The sequence below is a fragment of the Lolium perenne genome, chromosome 4 (assembly GCF_019359855.2).
Source record: "Lolium perenne isolate Kyuss_39 chromosome 4, Kyuss_2.0, whole genome shotgun sequence".
Taxonomy (NCBI): domain Eukaryota; kingdom Viridiplantae; phylum Streptophyta; class Magnoliopsida; order Poales; family Poaceae; genus Lolium; species Lolium perenne.
The window spans coordinates 79,139,987-79,152,218 of record NC_067247.2 but is presented as its reverse complement, the minus strand read 5'-3'; positions in this window follow the sequence as shown (position 1 = coordinate 79,152,218).

Below are 12,232 nucleotides of genomic sequence, written 5' to 3'. Positions count from 1 at the left end.
ACGAGCTCTTGGTCACCTCCATAACAAAGAAACATATCCTTAGTTCTTTTCAAGTACTTCGGGATATTCTTGACCATATCCGGTGTTCCATTCCTGGATCACTTTGATATCTGCTAGTCAAACTAACAACATGTGCTATATCCGGTCTAGTACATAGCATGGCATACATGATAGATCCTACTGCCGAGGCATAGGGGATATTACTCATCCTTTCTCTTTCTTCTGCCGTAGCCGGTCCTTGAGTCTTACTCAATACCTTGCACAGTAACATAGGTAAGAACCCTTTCTTACTTTCGTCCATTCTAAACTTCTTTAGAATCTTGTCCAGATATGTACTCTGTGATAGCCCTATTAGGCGTCTTGATCTATCTCTATAAATCTTGATGCCTAATATATACGATGCTTCACCAAGGTCTTTCATTGAAAAACTATTATTCAAATAACCTTTAACACTGCTTAATAGTTCTATATCATTTCCGATCAATAATATGTCATCTACATATAATATCAGGAATGCTACAGAGCACCCACTCACTTTCTTGTAAATACAGGCCTCTCCATGACACTGTATAAACCCGAAGTCTTTGATCACCTTATCAAAGCGTCGGTTCCAACTTCTTGATACTTGCTTCAGTCCATAGATTGAACGCTGAAGTTTGCATACTTTGTCAGCATTTTTAGGATCAACAAAACCTTTGGGTTGTACCATATACAACTCTTTCTCAATGTCTCCATTAAGGAACGCCGTTTTGACATCCATCTGCCAAATCTCATAATCGAAAAATGCAGCTATTGCTAACAAAATCCTCACAGATTTTAGCTTCGCTACAGGTGAGAATGTCTCATCGTAGTCAACTCCCTGAATTTGTCGGAAACCCTTTGCGACAAGTCGAGCTTTATAGACAGTAATATTACCATCAGCATCTGTTTTTCTCTTGAAGATCCATTTATTTTCGACAGCCTTTCGGCTATCAGGTAAGTCTACCAAAGTCCATACTTTGTTATCATACATGGATCCCATTTCGGATTTCATGGCTTCTTGCCATTTGTTGGAATCTGGGCTCATCATCGCTTCTTCATACGTCGCAGGGTCCTCATCATTGTTATCCACAATTATGACATTTAGACAAGGATCATACCAATCAGGAGTGGTACGTTCCCTTGTCGATCTGCGAGGTTCAGTAGTTTCTTCGTTCGAAGTTTCATGATCATTATCATTAGCTTCCTCTGTTGCCGGTGTAGGCGGTACAGGTACAACTTCCGGTACTACGCTACTCTGATCAACGAGTATAGATTCATCAATCTCATCGAGTTCTACTTTTCTTCCAGACACTTCTTTAGTGAGAAATTCTTTCTCAAGAAAGGTTCCGTTCTTAGCAACAAAGATTTTGCCTTCGGATCTGTGATAGAAAGTGTACCCTATAGTTTCCTTAGGGTATCCTATGAAGACGCATTTCTCCGCTTTGGGTTCTAGCTTGTCCGGTTGTAACTTCTTTACATAGGCTTCGCAACCCCAAACTTTCAGGAACGACAGCTTAGGTTTCTTATTAAACCATAATTCATACGGTGTCGTTTCTACGGATTTTGATGGTGCTCTATTTAAAGTGAATGCGGCTGTCTCTAATGCATAACTCCAAAATGATAACGGCAAATCAGTAAGAGACATCATACTACGAACCATATCTAAGAGAGTTCGATTACGACGTTCGGACACACCGTTACGTTGAGGTGTTCCCGGCGGTGTCAATTGTGAAAGTAGCTCGCTCCATCATACCAGAAAATGGAGTCTTTGTCATTTTACCCATTAGACATGCTTCGCATCTATCAAGTGACTCAAAGTCAAGTGATTCAAGTAATCCATCAGTATGGAGTTTCTTCATGCGTTTCACTCCAATATGACCAAGGCAGCGAGTGCCACATATAAGTAGAATTATCATTCAATTTAATTCGCTTAGCATCAATGTTATGTATATGCGTATCACTACTATCGAGATCTAACAGAAATAAGCCATTCTTTTGTGGTGCTCGACCATAAAAGATATTATTCATAAAAATAGAACAACCATTATTCTCAGACTTGAATGAATAACCGTCTTGCATTAAACAAGATCCAGATATAATGTTCATGCTCAACGCAGGTACATAATAGCAATTATTTAGGCTTAAAACTAATCCCGAAGGTAGATGTAGAGGAAGTGTGCCGACTGCGATCACATTGACCTTGGATCCATTTCCAACGCGCATCGTCACTTCATCTTTCAGCAGTTGTCGTTTATTCTTTAGTTCCTGTTTCGAGTTACAAATATGAGCAACCGAACCAGTATCAAATACCCAGGTACTAGAATGAGAACCGATGAAATGAACATCTATAACATGTATATCAGATATACCTTCTTTCTTCTTCTTGACAAGGCCGCTCTTCGGATCAGCCGGATACTTGGAGCAATTACGCTTCCGGTGTCCCTTCTCCTTGCGATAATAGCACTCAGCATCAGGCTTAGGGCCGTTCTTAGGTTTCATAGGAGGCGTGGAAGCTTTCTTGCCACCCTTCTTGAATTTTCCCTTAGACTTGCCCTGTTTCTTGAAACTGGTGGTCTTGTTGACCATCAACACTTGGTGCTCTTTCTTGATCTCAATCTCAGCAGCTTTTAGCATGCCAAAGAGTTCAGGTAACTCCTTGTTCATGTTAAGCATATTGTAGTTCATCACGAAGTTCTTGTAACTTGGTGGCAGTGATTGAAGGACACGATTAATCCCCAGTCTGTTAGGAATCACTATTCCCAAGTCACTGAGTTTCTTCGCATGCCCGGTCATGGCGAGCATGTGCTCACTAACGGAGCTGCCTTCTTCCATCATGCAGCTGAAGAAATGTTTCGATGCTTCATAGCATTCCACGGCCGCATGAGTCTCGAATATAGCTTTCAGCTCATTCATCAACTCATGAGGATCGTGGTGCTCGAAACGTTTTTGAAGATCGGATTCCAGACTGCACAGGATGGCACACTGAACTTGAGAGTACCGAGTTTTCCGAGTCGCGTAAACAGCTTTTACTTCATCGGTTTCAGTTTCTGCGGGAGGGTCACCTAGCGGTGCATCAAGCACAAATTGCAGATTTCCGCCAGAGAGGAAGATCCTCACATGACGGAACCAGTCGGTGAAGTTGCTACCGTTGCTCTTAAGTTTCTCTTTCTCTAGGAACTGATTAAAATTGATTGAGGACGCCATCTCTACAACATATATTTGCAATAGTTTAGACTAAGTTTATGACAAATTGAGTTCAAATTTTAATTCAACATAATTAAAAATCTAGGTGAACTCCCACTCAAAACAATATCCCTCGCATTGTCTTAGTGATCACACGAACCAAATCCACCGCACCAAAACCCGATCATCACGAGAAAAGGTGTGATTTCAATGGCGAACACTCAAAGTGTTCATCATATCATCCATATGATTCATGCTCTACCTTTTGGTATCACGTGTTCCAAGACCATGTCTGTACATGCTAGGCTCGTCAAGGCCACCTTAGTATCTGCATGTGCAAAACAGTCTTGCACCCGTTGTATGTACTTATTGAATCTATCACACCCGATCATCACAAGATGCTTCGAAACGACAAGACTTGGTAATGGTGCTACTAAGGATGAACACTTTATTATCTTGAGATTTTAGTGAGGGATCATCTTATAATGCTACCGTCGCGATCTAAGCAAAATAAGATGCATAAAAGGATTAACATCACATGCAGTTCATATGTGATATGATATGGCCCTTTTGTCTTTGTGCCTTTGATCTTCATCTCCAAAGCACGGTCATGATCTCCATCATCTTCGGGCATGATCTCCATCATCGTCGGCGTAGCGTCAAGGTCAATGGCGCCGTCTTCATGATTATCCTCCATGTAGCAACTATTACAACTACTTTGAAATACTACTCAACATGAAATTTAAAGACAACCATAAGGCTCCTGCCGGTTGCCACAATACAATAATGATCATCTCATACATATTCATCATCACATTATGGCCATATCACATCACCAAACCCTGCAAAAACAAGTTAGACGTCTCTAATTTGGTTTGCATATTTTACGTGGTTTAGGGTTTTCGAGAGAGATCTAATCTACCTACGAACATGAACCACAACGTTGATACTAATGTTTTCAATAGAAGAGTAAATTGAATCTTCACTATAGTAGGAGAGACAGACACCCGCAAAGCCTCTTATGCAATACAAGTTGCATGTCGAACGAGGAACAAGTCTCATGAACGCGGTCATATAAAATTAGTCCGAGCCGCTTCATCCCACTATGCCACAAAGATGCAAAGTACTCAAACTAAAGATAACAAGAGCATCAACGCCCACAAACCATTGTGTTCTACTCGTGCAACCATCTATGCATAGACACGGCTCTGATACCACTGTAGGATAACGTTGCATAGAAAACAAAAATTTTCCTACCGCAAACACGAAATCCAAGCCAAGATGCAATCTAGAAGACGGTAGCAACGAGGGGATTATCGAGTCTCACCCTTGAAGAGATTCCAAAGCCTACAAGATGAGGCTCTTGTTGCTACGGTAGACGTTCACTTGCCGCTTGCAAAAGCGCGTAGAAGATCTTGATCACGATCGGTTCCGGCGCCACGAACGGGCAGCACCTCCCGTACTCTGGCCACACGTTCGGTTGTTGATGAAGACGACGTCCACCTCCCGTTCCAGCGGGCAGTGGAAGTAGTAGCTCCTCTTGAATCCGACAGCACGACGGCGTGGTGTCGGTGGCGGTGGAGAAGTGCGGCGGAGCTTCACTAAGCTACGCGGGAGATATGGAGGAGAGGGGGGCGGCTAGGGTTTGGGAGGGGGTGGCCGGCCACTTCAAGGGGGGCGGCCAGCTTGTGGTCTTGGGGTGGCCGGCCCCCTCCCTTGGCCCCTCATTATATAGGTGGATCCCCAAGTGTTGGTGTCCAAGTCTTAGAATAAGACCCGAACCAAAAACCTTCCATAAGAGGGGGAAACCTAGCCAAGCTAGGACTCCCACCAAAGGTGGGAGTTCCACCTCCCATGTGGGGGGTTGGCCGGCCCCCTAAGGGGGAGTCCACTTGGGACTCCTCCCCCACTAGGGTTGGCCGGCCATGGAGGTGGAGTCCCATGTGGACTCCACCTTCCTTGGTGGTTTCTTCCGGACTTTTCTAGAACCTTCTAGAACCTTCCATAGAACCTTCCGCGACATTTTAATTCACATAAAATGACATCCTATATATGAATCTTATTCTCCGGACCATTCCGGAACTCCTCGTGATGTCCGGGATCTCATCCGGGACTCCGAACAAATATTCGAACTCCATTCCATATTCAAGTTCTACCATTTCAACATCCAACTTTAAGTGTGTCACCCTACGGTTCGTGAACTATGCGGACATGGTTGAGTACTCACTCCGACCAATAACCAATAGCGGGATCTGGAGATCCATAATGGCTCCCACATATTCAACGATGACTTTAGTGATCGAATGAACCATTCACATACAATACCAATTCCCTTTGTCTCGCGATATTTTACTTGTCCGAGGTTTGATCTTCGGTATCACTCTATACCTTGTTCAACCTCGTCTCCTGACAAGTACTCTTTACTCGTACCGTGGTATGTGGTCTCTTATGAACTCATTCATATGCTTGCAAGACATTAGACGACATTCCACCGAGAGGGCCCAGAGTATATCTATCCGTCATCGGGATGGACAAATCCCACTGTTGATCCATATGCCTCAACTCATACTTTCCAGATACTTAATCCCACCTTTATAACCACCCATTTACGCAGTGGTGTTTGGTGTAATCAAAGTACCTTTCCGGTATGAGTGATTTACATGATCTCATGGTCATAAGGACTAGGTAACTATGTATCGAAAGCTTATAGCAAATAACTTAATGACGAGATCTTATGCTACGCTTAATTGGGTGTGTCCATTACATCATTCATACAATGACATAACCTTGTTATTAATAACATCCAATGTTCATGATTATGAAACTAATCATCCATTAATCAACAAGCTAGTTTAAGAGGCATACTAGGGACTTCTTGTTTGTCTACATATCACACATGTACTAATGTTTCGGTTAATACAATTATAGCATGATATATAAACATTTATCATAAACATAAAGATATAAATAATAACCACTTTATTATTGCCTCTAGGGCATATCTCCTTCAATCAACGCCCAGGTTCCTATTTTGCCCGGAAGCATCCAGAACACACGAGAACCGCCAGAGAGGGGGCACAGGCCCACCAAACCCTAGGCCGGCGCGGCCAAGGGGGGGCCCGCGCTCCCCTATAGTGTCGGCGCCCCTTCGACCTTCTGACGCCGCCTCTTCGCCTATATAAAGCCCCTGGACCTAAAACCTCGAGACGAAAAAGCCACGGTACGAGAAACCTTCCAGAGCCGCCGCCATCGCGAAGCCAAGATCTGGGGGACAGGAGTCTCTGTTCCGGCACGCCGCCGAGACGGGGAAGTGCCCCCGGAAGGCTCCTCCATCGACACCACCGCCGTCTCCATCAACGCTGCTGTCTCCCATGAGGAGGGAGTAGTTCTCCATCGAGGCTCGGGGCTGTACCGGTAGCTATGTGGTTCATCTCTCTCCTATGTACTTCAATACAATAATCTCATGAGCTGCCTTACATGATTGAGATTCATATGATGATGCTTGTAATCTAGATGTCATTATGCTAGTCAAGTGGGTTTTACTTATGTGATCTCCGGAGACTCCTTGTCCCACGTGTGTAAAGGTGACAGTGTGTGCACCGTGTGGGTCTCTTAGGCTATATTTCACAGAATACTTATTCACTGTTATGAATGGCATAGTGAAGTGCTTATTTATATCTCTTTATGATTGCAATGTGTTTTGTATCACAATTTATCTATGTGCTACTCTAGTGATGTTATCAAAGTAGTTTTATTCCTCCTGCACGGTGTAATGGTGACAGTGTGTGCATCCGTGTTAGTACTTGGCGTAGGCTATGATCATGATCTCTTGTAGATTATGAAGTTAACTATTGCTATGATGGTATTGATGTGATCTATTCCTCCTACATAGTGTGAAGGTGACAGTGTGCATGCTTTGTTAGTACTTGGTTTAGTCGTGTTGATCTTTCATGCACTCTAAGGTTATTTAAATATGAACATTGAATTGTGGAGCTTGTTAACTCCGGCATTGAGGGTTCGTGTAATCCTACGCAATGGTGTTCATCATCCAACAAGAGAGTGTAGAGTATGCATTTATCTATTCTGTTATGTGATCAAAGTTGAGAGTGTCCACTAGTGAAAGTCTAATCCCTAGGCCTTGTTCCTAAATACTGCTATCGCTGCTTGTTTACTATTTTATCGTTGCATTACTACGCTGCGTTACTACTGCTTGTTTACTGTCCTGGGCAAAGCACTTTTCTGGTGCCGTTGCTACTACTTATTTATACCACCTGTATTTCACTATCTCTTCGCCGAACTAGTGCACCTATTAGGTGTGTTGGGGACACAAGAGACTTCTTGCTTTGTGGTTGCAGGGTTGCATGAGAGGGATATCTTTGACCTCTTCCTCCCTGAGTTCGATAAACCTTGGGTGATCCACTTAAGGGAAAACTTGCTGCTGTTCTACAAACCTCTGCTCTTGGAGGCCCAACACTGTCTACAGGAAAAGGAGGGGGCGTAGACATCAAGCTATTTTCTGGCGCCGTTGCCGGGGAGGAAAGGTAAAAGGCACTCATACTTCTGTTCCAGGTAACAGTACTTTTCTGGCGCCATTGTGTTTGTGCTCGAAGCTATTTCTTTTAGATCCTGCAATTGCATCTTTTTGTTTCTTGTTTACACTAGTTAGGCATAATGGAAAACAACAAAAATATGAGAGATCTTTATGAACTTTATCTTGAATTAGGACATGATGTGTTTGAAGAGAGAATTAAAAAACCCATGGAACTTTATATGCACGCTAATGGGAATGTTATTAATATGAATGCTTTGAACACTATTGTTGCTAATGCTATGGAAAATTCTAAGCTTGGGGAAGCTGGCTTTGATGAGCATGATATTTTTAGTCCCCCGGGCGTGGAGGAGAAAATTTACTTTGATGATACTTTGCCTCCTATTTATGATGATTATAATGATAGTAGTCTTTTAGTACCGCCTGTTATGGAGGATAAATTTGATTATGATTACAATATGCCTCCTATATTTGATGATGAGAATAATAATGATAGCTACTTTGTTGAATTTGCTCCCACTACAACTAATAAAATTGACTATGCTTATGTTGGGAGTAGTAATAATTTTATGCATGAGACTCATGATAAGAATGTTTCATTTGATAGTTATACTGTTGAGTTTGCTCATGATGCTACTGAAAGTTATTTTGAGAGAGGAAAATATGGTTGTAGAAATTTTCATGTTACTAAAACACCACTCTATGTGCTTAAAATCTTGAAGCTACACTTGTTTTATCTTCCTATGCTTGTCACTTTGCCCTTCATGAACTTGTTTATTTACAAGATTCCTATGCATAGAAAGCATGTTAGACTTAAATGTGTTTTGGATTTGCTTCTTGATGCTCTCTTTTGCTTCAAATACTATTTCTTGCGAGTGCATCATTAAAACTGCTGAGCCCATCTTAATGGCTATAAAGAAAAGAACTTCTTGGGAGATAACCCATGTGTTTATTTTGCTACAGTACCTTTATTTTATTTTGTGTCTTGGAAGTTTTTTACTACTGTAGCAACCTCTCCTTATCTTAGTTTAGTGTTTTGTTGTGCCAAGTAAAGTCGTTGATAGAAAAGTTCATACTAGATTTGGATTACTGCGCAGAAACAGATTTCTTTGCTGTCACGAATCTGGGCAAAAATTTTCTGTAGGTAACTCAGAAAATTATGCCAATTTACGTGAGTGATCCTCAGATATGTACGCAACTTTCATTCAATTTTAGCATTTTCATTTGAGCAAGTCTGGTGCCTCGATAAAATTCGTCAATACGAACTGTTCTGTTTTTGACAGATTCTGCCTTTTATTTCGCATTGCCAGTTTTGTTATGTTCGATGGATATTTCGATTCCATTGACTTTCAGTAGCTTTGTGCAATCTTCAGAAGTGTTAAGAATTATTATGTCACCTCTGAACATGTATATTTTGATTGTGCACTAACCCTCTAATGAGTTGTTCTAAGTTTGGTGTGGAGGAAGTTTTCAAGGATCAAGAGAGGGAGATGATACAACATGATCAAGGAGAGTGAAAGCTCTAAGCTTGGGGATGCCCCGGTGGTTCACCCCTGCATAAGCTTGGGGTGGGCATCCCCTTCTTCATCGACAACATTATCAGGTTCCTCCCCTGAAACTATATTTTTATTCCATCACATCTTATGTGCTTTGCTTGGAGCGTCGGTTTGTTTTTTGTTTTGTTTGAATAAAATGGATCCTAGCATTCTTTGTGTGGGAGAGAGACACGCTCCGCTGTTGCATATGGACAAATATGTCCTTAGGCTCTACTCATAGTATTCATGGCGAAGTTTCTTCTTCGTTAAATTGTTATATGGTTGGAATTGGAAAATGATACATGTAGTAATTGCTAAAATGTCTTGGATAATGTGATACTTGGCAATTGTTGTGCTCATGTTTAAGCTCTTGCATCATATACTTTGCACCTATTAATGAAGAAATACATAGAGCTTGCTAAAATTTGGTTTGCATAATTGGTCTCTCTAAGGTCTAGATAATTTCTAGTAAAGAGTTTGAACAACAGGGAAGACGGTGTAGAGTCTTATAATGTTTACAATATGTCTTTTATGTGATTTTTTCTGCACCAGTTCATCCTTGTGTTTGTTCCAAATAACCTTGCTAGCCTAAACCTTGTATCGAGAGGGAATACTTCTCATGCATCCAAAATCCTTGAGCCAACCACTATGCCATTTGTGTCCACCATACCTACCTACTACATGGTATTTCTCCGTCATTCCAAAGTAAATTGCTTGAGTGCTACCTTTAAACAATTCAAAATTTATCACCTCTGATTTGTGTCAATGTTTTATAGCTCATGAGGAAGTATGTGGTGTTTATCTTTCAATCTTGTTGGGCAACTTTCACCAATGGACTAGTGGCTTCATCTGCTTATCCAATAATTTTGCAAAAAGAGCTGGCAATGGGATTCCCAGTCCCAAATTAATTAACAAAAATAGACACTCCTCCATGGTATGTGATTGTTGGACGGCACCCGAAGGATTCGGTTAGCCATGGCTTGAGAAAGCAAAGGTGGGGAGGAGTGTCATCTAAATAAAACTAAAATAAAAAGGCACTCCTTCATGGTATGAGATTGTTGGCAGGCACCCGAGGATTCGGTTAGCCATGGTTTGTGAAAGAAAGGTTGGAAGGAGTGCCACACAAAAATAAAATAAAATGGGAGCCGCTCTTTGAAGGTTTGTCTGGCAAGGGGGTTAGAGTGCCCACTACCATTCGTTGACAACAACAAACACCTCTCAAAATTTTACTTTTATGCTCTCTATATGTTTTCAAAACCAAAGCTCTAGCACAAATTTAGCAATCGATGCTTTCCTCTTTGAAGGACCTTTCTTTTACTTTTATGTTGAGTCAGTTCACCTATTTCTCTCCACCTCAAGAAGCAACCACTTGTGTGAACTGTGCATTGATGCCTACATACTTGCATATTGCACTTGTTATATTACTCTATGTTGACAATATCCATGAGATATACATGTTACAAGTTGAAAGCAACCACTGAAACTTAATCTTCCTTTGTGTTGCTTCAATGCTTTTACTTTGAATTATTGCTTTATGAGTTAACTCTTATGCAAGACTTATTGATGCTTGTCTTGAAGTACTATTCATGAAAAGTCTTTGCTATATGATTCATTTGTTTACTCATGTCATTTACATTGTTTTGATCGCTGCATTCATTACATATGCTTACAATAATATGATCAAGTTTATGATGGCATGTCACTCCAGAAATTATCTTTGTTATCGTTTACCTGCTCGGGACGAGCATGAACTAAGCTTGGGGATGCTGATACGTCTCCGACGTATCGATAATTTCTTATGTTCCATGCCACATTATTGATGATATCTACATGTTTTATGCACATTTTATGTCATATTTGTGCATTTTCTGGAACTAACCTATTAACAAGATGCCGAAGTGCCAGTTGCTGTTTTCTGCTGTTTTTGGTTTCAGAAATCCTAGTAACGAAATATTCTCGGAATTGGACGAAATCAAGGCCCAGGTTCCTATTTTGCCCGGAAGCATCCAGAACACACGAGAACTGCCAGAGAGGGGGCACAGGCCCACCAAACCCTAGGCCGGCGCGGCCAAGGGGGGGGCCCGCGCCCCCCTATAGTGTCGGCGCCCCTTCGACCTTCTGAAGCCGCCTCTTTGCCTATATAAAGCCCCTGGACCTAAAACCTCGAGACGAAAAAGCCACGGTACGAGAAACCTTCCAGAGCCGCCGCCATCGCGAAGCCAAGATCTGGGGGACATGAGTCTCTGTTCCGGCACGCCGCCGGGACGGGGAAGTGCCCCCGGAAGGCTCCTCCATCGACACCACCGCCGTCTCCATCAACGCTGCTGTCTCCCATGAGGAGGGAGTAGTTCTCCATCGAGGCTCGGGGCTGTACCGGTAGCTATGTGGTTCATCTCTCTCCTATGTACTTCAATACAATAATCTCATGAGCTGCCTTACATGATTGAGATTCATATGATGATGCTTGTAATCTAGATGTCATTATGCTAGTCAAGTGGGTTTTACTTATGTGATCTCCGGAGACTCCTTGTCCCACGTGTGTAAAGGTGACAGTGTGTGCACCGTGTGGGTCTCTTAGGCTATATTTCACAGAATACTTATTCACTGTTATGAATGGCATAGTGAAGTGCTTATTTATATCTCTTTATGATTGCAATGTGTTTTGTATCACAATTTATCTATGTGCTACTCTAGTGATGTTATTAAAGTAGTTTTATTCCTCCTGCACGGTGTAATGGTGACAGTGTGTGCATCCGTGTTAGTACTTGGCGTAGGCTATGATCATGATCTCTTGTAGATTATGAAGTTAACTATTGCTATGATGGTATTGATGTGATCTATTCCTCCTACATAGTGTGAAGGTGACAGTGTGCATGCTATGTTAGTACTTGGTTTAGTCGTGTTGATCTTTCATGCACTCTAAGGTTATTTAAATATGAACATT